Consider the following 13,844-nt stretch of genomic DNA (forward strand, 5'->3'; position numbering starts at 1 on the left):
TTTGAGAAGTGGATGTTATCATTTTATTTTTTGGGTTTATGGGGTGGAGTGGGGCTTGGCTGTGTCACAGCAATCAAGGGGAGGAGGGGTAGGCACCTAAGTGGGCATGATTGCTTGGCCGGCCGTCTTGACCCGGCCAAACAGTCATGTGCACTTAGCATGTTACCCACCAGACTGTAATGCACAACCTGGTGAGGCACACGCACAGGCTCCCACTGACTGTCTGTCCATGGCACTGCGGGAACAAGGTAAGTCATTAAAAAAAATATCTCCATCGCACCTCCCCACTTAATTTCTAAGAAAATATGTAGTAGGGCCCAAGGTATCACCCAGGGTGCAACTGCAGCTTGCACCACTAACTGTCCCTTCTCGTGCTTCAAAAAGCTATTACCAATGACCTGGATGTGCTGTTAATATTATGTTTTTGCACAAATTGAGTTGCTGAACTAATGTGCTATGCTGAAAATAACCAGACAGTCCCCCAACGTGGTGGACTGTCATCAAAAGTACCACTGTCAAGAAATAAGTGCTGGTGCCGAGCACCAGCAAACACCAGCACAAATTAGGCACTGTGGTGGGTCTCCTTGGTCTGTCACAGCAGAAAATGGGATCCAGACCCCTACACTTGCAGACAAGGTCTGCGTTTTTTGTTTTGTTTTTGCAATTCTTACAGTGCAAATTTGGACCAAAGGCATTAGAGCGCTTACATGAGCACCATATTTCATATTTGTGTGGAGGAGGAAGGGTTGATTAAGTAATTTGCCTTGAATCACAGGATGTTGAGTGAGGCCTGCACTAGAATCTAGTTCCTCAGCTCGAAAGTTAGCAGTCAGGGAACATTTTCTCCACTGTGTCTATCACCTTTTACCATTGCCGAGCTCTGCTGGATCTTAGGGTTAAGCAGGGACATAAATGAAAGCAGCCATATATGTTAGGAACCTTTTGACTGATTAAATGGTGGTGAAAGAATGACAGAAGCCTGGACACCTCCATTGACACACCAAAATCATTCTGCTGTATGGTATTTCTTGCTGTATCAAGCTGGCCAATAAGGTAAAGTAGCTCCTTAAGAAGCAGAAGGAGTCCTGGGATACTGGGCTTGAATTCTGGGTGTATGTATCCCTGCTGATGTAGGAATATGGGTTTGAGTTCTGAGTTAACACATCTCTGCTAACATGGGTATTTGCGCTTGAGTTCTGAGTGAATGTATCTCAGCTGACCCGAGACTCTGGGCTTTAGTTTTGAGTGGATGAATTTATGCTGACCGGGATTCTGGGTTGTAGTCTGAGTGGATGCATCTCTGCTGTCCAATGAGGTTACTGCCTGTGGTCCTGATACATCTTTTAGGCACTCAATGACACGCAGTAAGCATTGTATGCTTACGTGAGTGTTTCCTTCAGGAACGAAACCTCACTGGTCTGGGTGGACCAAACCAGGTGGGTAGGGAATCAGACAATTGGCAGGGATTTTGCCCAATATGTTGCCCTCCGTGTTCAGGTGGGAGAGCGGTCTATATGATGATACATGCAGAGAGTCCCACCCAGACTTAGGGACGCTTGCAGATTAAGCCTGCTTGTCCTGCTGGAGGAACATTCATAATGTTACTATGCTTAAGGTTGATGTCTTTACTAGCAGAACTGTGCTTTATTCCTATTTTCATGCAGGTACTTTTTAATAAAGCAGTGTGTTAAAACGAAGAATGAAGGTGCAGACATGTCTTGTAGATGGTAATAGTAGATTTATTCTTGTGGTAATCTTACAGGTTCTCAGTTACAGGAAGATGGTCAGATCCATGGTAATGCCCCACCAGGAGCAGGCTCCTCCCTGCTCAGCCCTTCACACCAACTGATTCTCTCCTACAACAAACCAACCCAACATTCCATGTGACCTCACCACAGGCTGAGCAGAAAGGCAGAGAACGACAGTGGGGAGACTGCATTGGTAATAAGGACATTACAACACATCTCCCCCCTTAATAATCAAAACATTCAAAAGAAATTGAAGAAGCTAAAATACACAAATCGGAAAGGAGAATGCATTAATAACAACACATACAACACATCCTTCCTCTTTGATAATGATCATAAACACAAAAATGCATAGAGATTGTAAGCACACTTTTGACAGAGAGAAGAAGAGGACGCACTACCAAAACATTATAATACATCCATACATCCTTCTCCTTGAAAATGATCAAAGACAATAAAATTGCAAGACAAGGAAATACCTTCTTAAACTTACAGATCCAAAACCGCACAACATACCTAATGTGCCATATAGTAAACCAAGAGAAAACTGCGGCAGAAAAGATCTACCTCAATACTAAACCAGCATAAAACTGGGGCAAGACAGGGATCAACAACCCTAAACTGCACAAATCCCAAAAACCAAGGGTATTAGCAAAACTGATAGGGAAAGTTACTCTACACTAGAGGTAAGCTACCACGTGAGTACCCGTCACACACAGTCTATGTAATGTGTATACATAACACATGACAACCAAGGAAAACTAGGGTATCCCTAAACCCAAAACACTCATAATCTAGGGTATCCCTTAACCCAAAGCAAATCCAGGGTATCCTTAGACCCAAAACACTCTTGAAACATACTATGAGTATCAATAGACTCCAGAAAGCCCAAAAACTAAGAGTATAAGCAAAACTGATAGGAGAAGTTACACCACACTAGAGGTAACCCCCCACGTGTGTACCCGTCACACACAGTCTAAGTAATGTGTATATATAACACATGGCAAACCTAAGTAAAACTCGGGTATCCCTTAACCCAAAACACTCTTGAACACTCTATGGGTATATATAAACCCAAAACAACAATTTCTGAAAATAGTATGAAGATGCAAAACCCAAAACACTCTTAAAACCAAAAATTGAAACAGCCACCACCCTCAAAATGACAATTTTAAGCTGTAAGATGACAAAAGATTACATGTTAAACATGTTAAGCAATAAAAACATATGCAAATCACAGTATAAATCAATTAAAGGTGAGAGAAGGTGTGCATGTCACCGTAGACAAGCAGAAACGATGGCCCACTCTGTTAGATTCAGGAACAGCACTGCAAGGAAATGCATCTTTGAAAAACTGTCACACAACAGTACCTCTACGAAAGTCCCAAGTCCCTGCGCCAAGCTGAGATGTCGATGTGCCACAAAACCACAAGATGGCACTGTTGATCCGTTTCGAAAATATCCAAATTTGCTCCAAAGAAACTCCGAATGGGTTCAGGGTTCTGCCAAGGAAAGGTTTGCATGAAGAAATCTCGTCGTTATCGTTCCTGTTGTAGTGGTGATCTCTATGGTAACAAAGATGGAGGCATACGTGCTCACGTGACGTTTTTTCTTGCGGAATTACGTCACCACTTATTGCGCACTGCCAGTCGAGAAAGGTGGAGCGTGAGGAAAAACAGGTTTGAAAATCCACAATGGCAGAACGTGCTTGGCAGGGAGGAGCACTAGTGAAGACAGCGCGAGTGAAGACAGCGCGAGCAGCAAAGCGCGCTTGGTAACGGTAATTGTAGCCGTTACGATTCAAAAGCAAACAAATGTTAAAACACTGACTTTTCTTCCGTTTTTTTCGGCGGACGGCACAGCCAAACCACAAAAGGACATACTTGCTGAAAACCAGATGCGTCCATACAAACTCCATAGTGTGTGAAAGGTGCTCAAAGCCACAGTCTAGAGAACGACAGGGTAAAAAAGTTAAATACAAGAGTCATTACACCCTACACAAACTTCAAGTCCGACATCCAAAATGTGCCTCCATTCGATATTTCAGAACGACGTCTTGGCAACTATTAGTGAAGTTATGTAGACTATGGCCCACAAGCAACGAGTTTCAATTGTCACTGTAAAAATTCAGTCAGCTTCGGTTGAGGCACTGCCAACCAACAGTCTTCTATCTATTTTCCGCTGAATAATATCTCCTTTTTATTCTATTTTCTGCTAGATGGCAAACAAAACAGGTAGCCTTAGGGATATCGCCATCTTCTGAAAGTCAAATCTCACTTTACAACAGTACACAGTAAGTTAGGCACTATGGGGATATCTGTCGCACATACAGAAAACCGTCTGTTATCAGGGCCAAAGCAAGAACAAAATGGAAGAATTTGGCAGTCAGTTGACAGTCACTTTTCCAAGGCAGAAAACAGGCAAACAGAAACTGTCAGTTTTCAATTAAGGGCGACCGGTGATAGGGTCACTGGTGGGGCATATGGGGTGCCACGGTTCTTAAAATCCATTTGTTTCAATACACTTACAGTTAAATCGTCGCTTCTTTTAAATGCACTTCTTCTTCTTCAGTTTCTTAAGTCAAGTCCATCCAAGGTAGCTCAGGTAGGTTCTTTTTAAATCGTCGCCAGTGTTAAAACGAAGAATGAAGGTCCAGACATGTCTTGTAGATGGTAATAGTAGATTTATTCTTGTGGTAATCTTACAGGTTCTCAGTTACAGGAAGATGGTCAGATCCATGGTAATGCCCCACCAGGAGCAGGCTCCTCCCTGCTCAGCCCTTTACACCAACTGATTCTCTCCTACAACAAACCAACCCAACATTCCATGTGACCTCACCACAGGCTGAGCAGAAAGGCAGAGAACGACAGTGGGGAGACTGCATTGGTAATAAGGACATTACAACACAGTGCCATTTCCACTACTCTGTAGGTTAAAAGTCCTTCTTGTTTATTCATGGAGGGTTTCAAGAGTGAGACTGTTTTGCATAATTGAACCTTTAAATAATGATTGGCTTTTATTAATGCAATATTAGTAGTACAACTCATGGTGCCACTTCACATCATGCTAAGGGCTTTATGCTCTACTGCTGAAAACCTATTTAACATACTGATTTTGGAATGTTTTGAGTTAGCTTTATCCTTTACTTAAGAGAGCAGATTACACATTAGTTTGCTCTTTGATAATAAATTGAAGAATATTTGTAATGATTCTCTTGCCTTTAAACTGGAGCAGTCCATTTCACAATTTGCTCTTTGGCATACTATTTGCCTTAAGCCAGACAGTATTTGGTACCCGATATTAGCTAGAAAAGGACTCAGCTTCTATTGCCTATGCTTATTCACATTTATTTGTGTGAGTATTTTGTATTGACCCAATTGACTAACCATCTGGCTTCTGTAATTTTCAAAAATAAACCTTTATGGTTTGTACTTGAACCTTTTCCTGTGAGGAATTTCCAATGTGTATTTCCTTGTGTGGATTATCCGATTTGGGGTCATTGTGTTTTCTTGTAATTTTGTATTTTATGCAAGCGCTTACATCCTTTGGGACTTACAGATAAACTGTCTCAATTGACCCACCTAGAGCTATGACAGAGGAGAAGGGCAGTGTGGTGGCTACACTGACCTACCAGAAACCCTGTAGGGTTATTTAAGGTAGGACCCAATACTTTGGTTCTAAGAATTCTAGGGACATGGCAGTATGGTATCTACAGTCCTTTATTACGCACTGCTCTAGTGTAGCCACAATTGAAAACAAGACAATTTAAACAGTAGTACAGGTAAATAATAAAAAAGAGAATGCAATGAAAATACCTGACATCATATAACATCTATTGGCAAAGTAAATCATATTTGAGAGTGATTGGCTGACCTTTTAGCTTTTCCAGTGGTTGCACCAATGCTTAATCGTAATGACAAAAACAACATTATTTTTGTTGCTGATGCTGTTCAGCATCGGTAGCAAAAAAAGCAAGCAAAAAGTCTGGCTTCAAATCATGACCTAAGCTTGTGCATAAATCACCACACAGACACATGTATGCATGAAGATGCTGCCATGGGCTTTTTATTTGCTTTTAATTTGCCATTCTAAGATGACGGACCCCAATCTAGGAGGAGTAATTTAGAAAACATGGGCACAATAGCAAAAGGAGCTGCCTGGCAGATCCCAGGGCCTCAACAAAATCTGAAAATAATTTAAAATAAATGTGATGTTGGGAGAGAAGAGTCAAAGCTGGTAAGAGCTGGGTGATCAATGCAAGATTATGAAGGAGTGGAAGAGTCAGTCAATGCCATCAAGCAGTGGGGAAAAGTGGAGGAGCTTGGGGCTTTGATGGAAAGAAAAAAAAACCTGAGCAGGAAGGGGTAGCTGGACCAAACTGGAAATTGCAGTTTCCTGATAAAAGTAGTTGAAGGATGCAAGCCATTCAATCTAAAGGATGGGAAAGATTGTATGATTCATGGGAGGGACATACATGAGAAGAGGAAAGAATAAGAATTGAGCAAATTATATTGACAGGAAAGCTAACCAATGGTAAGCAATGGGCTAACCCCCAAACCATTGTAAATAATGGTATTGTATTTCTTTCAGGACCTAAAAAAAGTCTAACAAAATCCTGACTTAGTTTCTGCCTTCATGTGGAACTGTGTACTGTGTTTCCACTGGGCAAACAACATGTGAACAGACAGTACATGTTCCTCAAGATGTTTGAGGCAATAAGGCATGATAATGATTCACAATACTAGCATGGGGAACTTCCCATGCAACATGTATATTCTATTGTTAAAGAAAACATTTATAAGGATCCAGGACATATTTAAAAATGATAAAAAATATCACAATCAAACAAGTTTTCATTTCATTTAAGAAAACACATGTGAAAACCTGTATTATGTTACCCTACTCAAGGCAAGCATGTAAGGTCATGAACCTCCTGCCTAAAGGGAAAACATATAATAAAAGCTTAACATACCTCCAAGGCATCCAATGTCATTTTGGTGGCTGCATATTGTAAGGTCTTAATCTTTCTCATCAGTTTGTTAGGAAAGGCCAATTTAAGTGAGTTTCTCTAGGTAGTCTTATTTGGCTCCAATTGGGGTGAAGACTTCTGAATTCTTACCTTCCTATGGTGTGCAAAATAGACCTATAAGAGAAACAGGTTGTGGATGCTGCATTAACATGGGGAGTCATGCTTAAGAACGTATCAAATCTAATTCCTAGGTTTCTCATAGTAATGACAGGTGTGGGTCATGGCCCGTCACAAAAGGCAACACGCAGGGTACCACAAGCCATTGAGACACTACTAATATCATTATCCGAGCTTTGTCTATATTAAGCCTTATCCAGTGTGCCCGCAAACACTCCCTCACCTTGTTCATGCTTTTCCAAACCTGATTCTCTCTGTCATCCCTACATTCTGGATGTAGGATGATCCAGATATCCTTGCAACAAGCGTGATAGAACATACACTTTCTTGTTCTCTCTAACTCACTTTCTGTAACTGAGTCTTAATTCTGTGAATTCTATCTTTTGCCCAGTTTTTATTGACTGCAACAGCTTTTCCCCCCAAATGTTCACTCTTTATCAATACACCATAATGACATTTTGTGCTTCGTATTCCAAATTGGTGGAGGTAGTGCCATGCCAAATTCTACATTAGACCCTAAAAGATAAATATAATGGAGAAACTAATTGAACCTTTGCCTAAATTGATCATTTTATAAGTATGAAAGAGCCAAAGAAATGAGTTTAACATACTTCTAATTCAAGTCAAGAAGGGACCACAAGCATTGACTCAGATATAAGTCACTATTATCCTAAATGCTGAGTCAATGACAACAAAGACAGCAGAATTTGCAATATTTGGGCATCTGCATAAGAATTTCCCCTTTTTGTGACAAGATATGTGGATCATAATAGCTCTTATTTCTTCTCTCTACTTTTATGTCATCCATCAATTCCAATCATTATTAGTAAAGAAAATGACATCAATTTGAGTGTTACACCAACCACATTAAAAATTACAACTTGTGGTAAAAAGTCAAATGGTGTACCGCCGCTAGCAGCAAGAACTACAAGCAACCTATGTCGATTTCTCACTGGGAAATGCTAAAGGTCTCGATCTGGGTGCCCCTCTACTCCTAATGGGTCGGTTGAGGCGAGTTACGGAATTAAAGTGTTGTAGAATCACTGCCTTTCTGGTGTGTTTTATCCAATCATAGATGGTTGGGTGAGACTACATCCCAAAAAAAGATACTTCAATGGTCTTCAGATATTACATTAAAAAGAGTGTATAAAACACAGTAAAGATGCCTGGAAATATGGGAAATTAAACCGCAGACATGATTGAATGTGATGTAATGTAGAGTTGATAGCCAATGCAAATGTCACCATAAAAATGTGCATATTTAGTCACTGCCAGGATTTTTTGTAGCCATAACCAAACTATGCTCTGTAAGATCTTATGTAGAAATGTGGTTTGTGGTTTCAAAGCCTGGAATTCGCAAAAAACACAAAACAATTTCTCAAAATTTATCAAGCCCTTTTACAAGTTGGAAAGTCTTTCAGATTCAAAAAAGCGGGTTTGCGATCCTTTGCAGATTGCAAATATGAGGGGATTTCAAAGGGGTGTTTGGGATTCACAGAGCATCAATGACTTGTGGCCACAATTGCGCTCACAACCATTGATCAGTTACTGACTCCCGATACGAGATGGTAACTGATTCGCAAAGAGGAAGCTGTCCCTATGGGATTGGGAATCATGTTTATGAATCATGTTTGGGGAAGCTACAGTAGTCCAGGCGACCAGTGCCTGCTCCCCTGGTGTCCACCCAAAGGGTGCATTTTTGTATTAAAAGCAGCACCTATGCCTTTAATCAACACAGACTCTTTAAATAAAAAAAAAAAGATTTTTCACGTTTGAGAATGCAGATGAAGAATAGAGGCCAACTGAATACTTGCATTCACTGCCGATCACTGAGGGTCGCAAATTGTGATCTAATTAACATTCCTGAGTCAGGTTGGTTTGCGCCCCTCCCCCTTGTAATTGGAAGATTTGCAATGAAACCTATTAGTAAGTAGGTTTTAGCACAAATTGCGTTCCCATTCGCAAACCAGTCAGTCAGTGTGCAATTTGTGCATTCACACTTGAAAAATACATCAGGCACTAATGCCCACATGCATCAAAGTCAATTGCATTCGCAAACGGTGCGAATCGCAATTTTCGGCCGTTTGCGAATGCAATTGACTAATTTGGAAGGCATCAAGCATTTCACAATTTTAGGAATCACAACCATGTTGCGATTTCTAAAATTGCGATTGCATTTAAGAAATTGCAATTTCAGATTTCTTAAATGCAATGCATGATCATTTCAAATTTGCGAATTGTCAATTTGGAAGTGGTAAATTAGCACGAGGTTGAACCTCATGCTAATTTACCGAAAACCTTCAAACAGGCACAAATATGCATTTTTGAAAGTTGCATTTTACACACACACATGTCCTTGGGACATGTGTGTGTGTAAATTGCACTTGAGTTTAATTTCAGTGGTGCAGGGAGGGGTTCTTTGGACCCCCCTGCACCCTTGAAATTGCATTTTCAATTTGCGATTCGCAAATTGAAAATCGCAAATTGTAAATGCCTTCCCATTGATTCCTATGGACATCCTGGCCCATAGGAATCAATGGGAAGGGTTTTCCTTAATTGCGATTCGCAATTTGTGAATCGCAATAAAGGAAAATTAAGAAATCGCCAAAAATAATACGATTTTTTAATGCATACCAATTTGTGATTTCTTAATTGCGATTCCTTAATTTTCGCAATTAAGAAATCGCAAATGGGCACTTTGATGCATGTGGCCGTATATGCTTTAACATATTACATGACATTTCGTTTAGTCATGTTTTCTGTTATCAGCAGTGTATGTTGAAAACTATTAGTAAACACAGTACGCAAATTAAAGAAAAGAAAAGAAAGACTAGCAGAAATCTCCAGCAACATGTTTCAGTCAATTAATGCCCTCACCCCAATAATGTTGAGGATCGAGGCTGGACTGGCATATGGAAAATTAGGAAGATTTTGGGCCTCTAAAAAGATAGGAGGGTTCTTAAGACTTTGAGAGTAGTGGCCGGAGGAATTCCTATGATTTTCAGGAAATGGCTGGGGAGGGAGGCGACTCTTATAGATTTTTAGAGAGCATTCCCGATTTTGAGGAGGAAAACGAGGGAATGTTCTTTTGCTGTTTACCCTTTGATTTCTCCCAGAATTTCCAGCCATGCACCAGGAGATGAACGCTGGCAACATGGAGCCTATTATGGAGTTAAGCTGGTTTTAGTAGGTTTATTCCTTTCAATGTATTGTATCTTTAGTAACTAGACACAATATAAAAAGCTTGCACTTTTTGTCTCACTGTGATCCTATTTGAGTGTCTGCCTCGTGGGGCATAACGGAGGCACTCAGGAAACTATTCAATTTTGCAGCTGCACAAGTTCACCATAATGAAGTCCAGAATTTCACAACAGGACTAACCTGTTTTTTACAATGCTCATCAATTACCACCTCTGGCATCTCCAAGCAATTTAATTTTCGCCTCTCTGACTGCTGTCACTTTTATGAATTATCTGTGGTGGATGCTTCCATCTCTTTGATATCATTTGCATAGCTTGCCCGGCTCTCCGTGGAATGAGATGCTGGACTCCAGCCTCTGATAGTCTACCAATGCTGAGACCAAGCTGTAGATACTGTACCTTTGAATAATTCCAGGAGGAGCTTCCTTTGATAAACAATGATAAATTATAATGCTTAAAATAACAGTATTCATATGGAGGTATATATGCATATATATGTTTTAATGATCTCAGTTTAGATAGTGTGCAAGAATGTAAAATTCTGCATTCATCTCACTATGCGCTATTTGTCATTCGAAAATTTGGCATGAAAGCTTTGTTTTGAATAACAAACATACTATGAGTTACAGGATTCATTTGCAGCAAATTTGAGCAAATATATTGTATTTCATGTCTCTGTAATGTCCATTGTATCTGCATAGTGTCCTTTAAAATCCCGTGTTACTGTGTTTTCCCTAAGAAAATGTGTTTATAAAGCCGATTAAATACTCAAATGAACAAATATTACACTTAGAAATAGAGGCTACTCATGTTTGCACCATTTTGTTAACTAACATTTTGCTTAAAAAAATATCATGTAAAATGTAAACTGAATGTATCATTCTTAGGTAAATACAATTAAAAAAAAGATAAATGTGTGTATTTATTTCTAGATGTCTTTGTGAGGTATGCTGTGTGTTGTGTGCATCAAATACCAAAGGTGGGGCATTTCAGTGGTTTTGCTTGTTTGAACCAGAACCATAACTCAGTTTTTAACTTCAGTTTATTTCCGTGAAATTCCTTTGTGTTTTTATATTATGCATGTTTTGATCACTCTCATGCATGACTGTAAGGAAGTGCCTCTTTCTGCATTTTCATCCCCACATTTTCGGTATGATGATGCTGGTTTTTCGACTCTGAGAGTGCTGCGAACCAGACTTCAGTGCCAGTGTATTCAGCCTGTACCAAAGTTATGTTAAATTGGATACACCCAATTGGCAAGCACTGACATACTTATAAGTCCCTAGTATATGGTACCCAGGGTGCGCAGTGCATGAAAGGTGGTGTTCACCCAGTTGTGCCACCCTGAACATGACAATGACAAAATGGACCACAGCCAGCCACTACATACTCAAAGGGCAGTGTTTACATTGCTATTTCCAATTTGTCATTACACCTAATGGCAAAGCCACCACTTAGCCAGAAGGATTTATGTATGTCTTCACTAAGGAAGGCCTATGGAGCCCTCTGGCATGGAGCTGTATATTATTAAGTAGGACATATGACTTTTGATATGTCTTAACAGCAACACTTCCCAATTGTCGTTTTGCTGTGGAAAGGTTAGTAACCTTATTGGCTAACTCAGGGTTACTGGCTGACATCCCAGCCTAGCCAACCTCTGAATAGGACTACCTAACAAGGTCAGGTAAGGCATCAAATTAATTGTGGCATTAATTATGACCGGATGCCCAGGCCAGATTTAAAGTCACTATTAAAGTTATCACATTTTAGAAAGTTGCCACTCTGCACTCCAGCTCAGGCTTCTCCAGCAAGTAGCTCATGAGCTACTGGTAGTTCTTCAGCAGCCTTTGAGTAGTTCTCCTGTGTGTGGCCAAGTCTACTAAATTAGAAGGTTTTGTTTAATGTGATTATTAGTGTTTATACTAAAATTGAAAAGGATGTATTCAAGATGAAAATGTGGTTATTTTCAAAACTCATAAGATGATGTCTGTTGTTTAGGTGATAAATCATGTGATCTTGGGGAGATTTACTACTAATATTACCTTGGTCCATGAGCAGTGGAGCTATGGCTGTTAAGTATTACCTATGTAAGACATTCCAGTTTAATAGCACCTTTTTTCATTGCTACTGGTAACACTTCCTCACGCACTTTAGTGAACACTGCTGGTAATCCTGCATAGGAAGGCCAATAATATACTCTTGCTTGATGTTGCCACTATCACAACACTAATAATGTTAGTAGCTCGGGATAATTTTCTTTGAACTATAGTTGCTCTTGTTACTGAAATGGTTGGAGAACCCTGCTCCAGCTAGTCCAGTGGCCTCGCAAAGGCCCTGACACACAGAAAGATTTCTGACCACCTGGGGAGACTTGTGAATGACTCCCGGGCCCAGAACCAAGGCAGAGTGAGGTGTTAAATTTTCTCTCAGGATGGTCACTTGGTGTGTTGGTCAAAATAGGCGAGCTCTAAAGCGGTAGCCACATTTGAAAGGCCGACTGAAATAACACCCCATAATAGGATGTCTTTTGTTCCTGTAGACAATTATGAGACAGAGCGGGAAAACCCATTCTCAATCTGGTTTTCCTATGGGCATGTAGCCCACTGATAGCCACATCTCTAGGGTGGTTTACTGTGCTCCTGTCGGCCGAATAAGGGTTGTGCCATTTTGAAAGGGGCAAGAATGGGGCACTCTGGGATACATAGATCCCGTAGATTGCATGAAACACACCACTAGGTAGGAGGGGAACCAGTAGCCAACTGGCTAGTGAACGCCTGGTCTTCTTGAGGCTCTTTCCAGGAATAAAGGTGGCACTCCTGGCACCATGCCCTTAAGATCATGCTCGAATCAAAGAGTGGACCAAAGAAAATCTGAATCCTGCCCTTAACCTGCACAAAGAAAGGCTGCACCGTCGAGAGGACTGCTCCAGCTGCACTTTTGGGGTAGCGACATTGGGACTGTGCCTGTGGCTCCTGACATGGGTTGCTCCCTTATCTGACAGACCCAGGAGTACTTTCAAAGTCTGAATTCATCATACTCAAGGGACACACGCCCCGACCTATGGATTTCGCACCAACTGCGGTGCAAGGAGACCAGTCCCTCTGTATTGACTGGCCAGCTACTGCAAAGTAGAGGACTTCGAGGGACCCTGATTTTCATGATTGAAATTGCCCCTCATTGTCCGTGGACCGAGGGATGACCATAGAGACACCCTTGCCGACAATACCACAACTGGAGCATCCTTTGCCTGTATCCTCAGCATCATGACCACTCTATTAATGTCTATGGTGGTTATCCTGTAAAGTTAGGAACTTGCTTTAAAAATGCTCTGGTGGCCAGGTAACTGTCCAAAATATCCTCTCTAGTCCCCTAGACCTTTTCGCTGCCGGACTTAGTTGCCTACCCTGTGTCAGAGTACATACACTAACTCTTTCAAACTTTTGAAAAGTTTACAACATTTTTGTTGACCAATGCTTGTTGCGATGGCACTTAAAAGTGATAAAAGATTCTAAAATCAGTTTCTCTGGAACCCTCCAGTGCATTCTCTAAAAATTCCTGAAAACATTCACTATCTTTATCAAGTGTTGTTGTGTCTTTTTATTGGTGTGTGACTTTCTTATTCTGTTGTTTGGTTCTATTAAATGCTTTACTCTAAGTTCCTTTGCAAAGCCTTACTGCCCGCAGCCCTATCCAGGTTTGAACTAAGGGTAAGTAAACAATACTGACTGGACCCAGGATGGTATTTGTGAG

The sequence above is a fragment of the Lissotriton helveticus genome, chromosome 3_1 (genome assembly GCF_964261635.1).
Source record: "Lissotriton helveticus chromosome 3_1, aLisHel1.1, whole genome shotgun sequence".
Taxonomy (NCBI): Eukaryota; Metazoa; Chordata; class Amphibia; order Caudata; family Salamandridae; genus Lissotriton; species Lissotriton helveticus.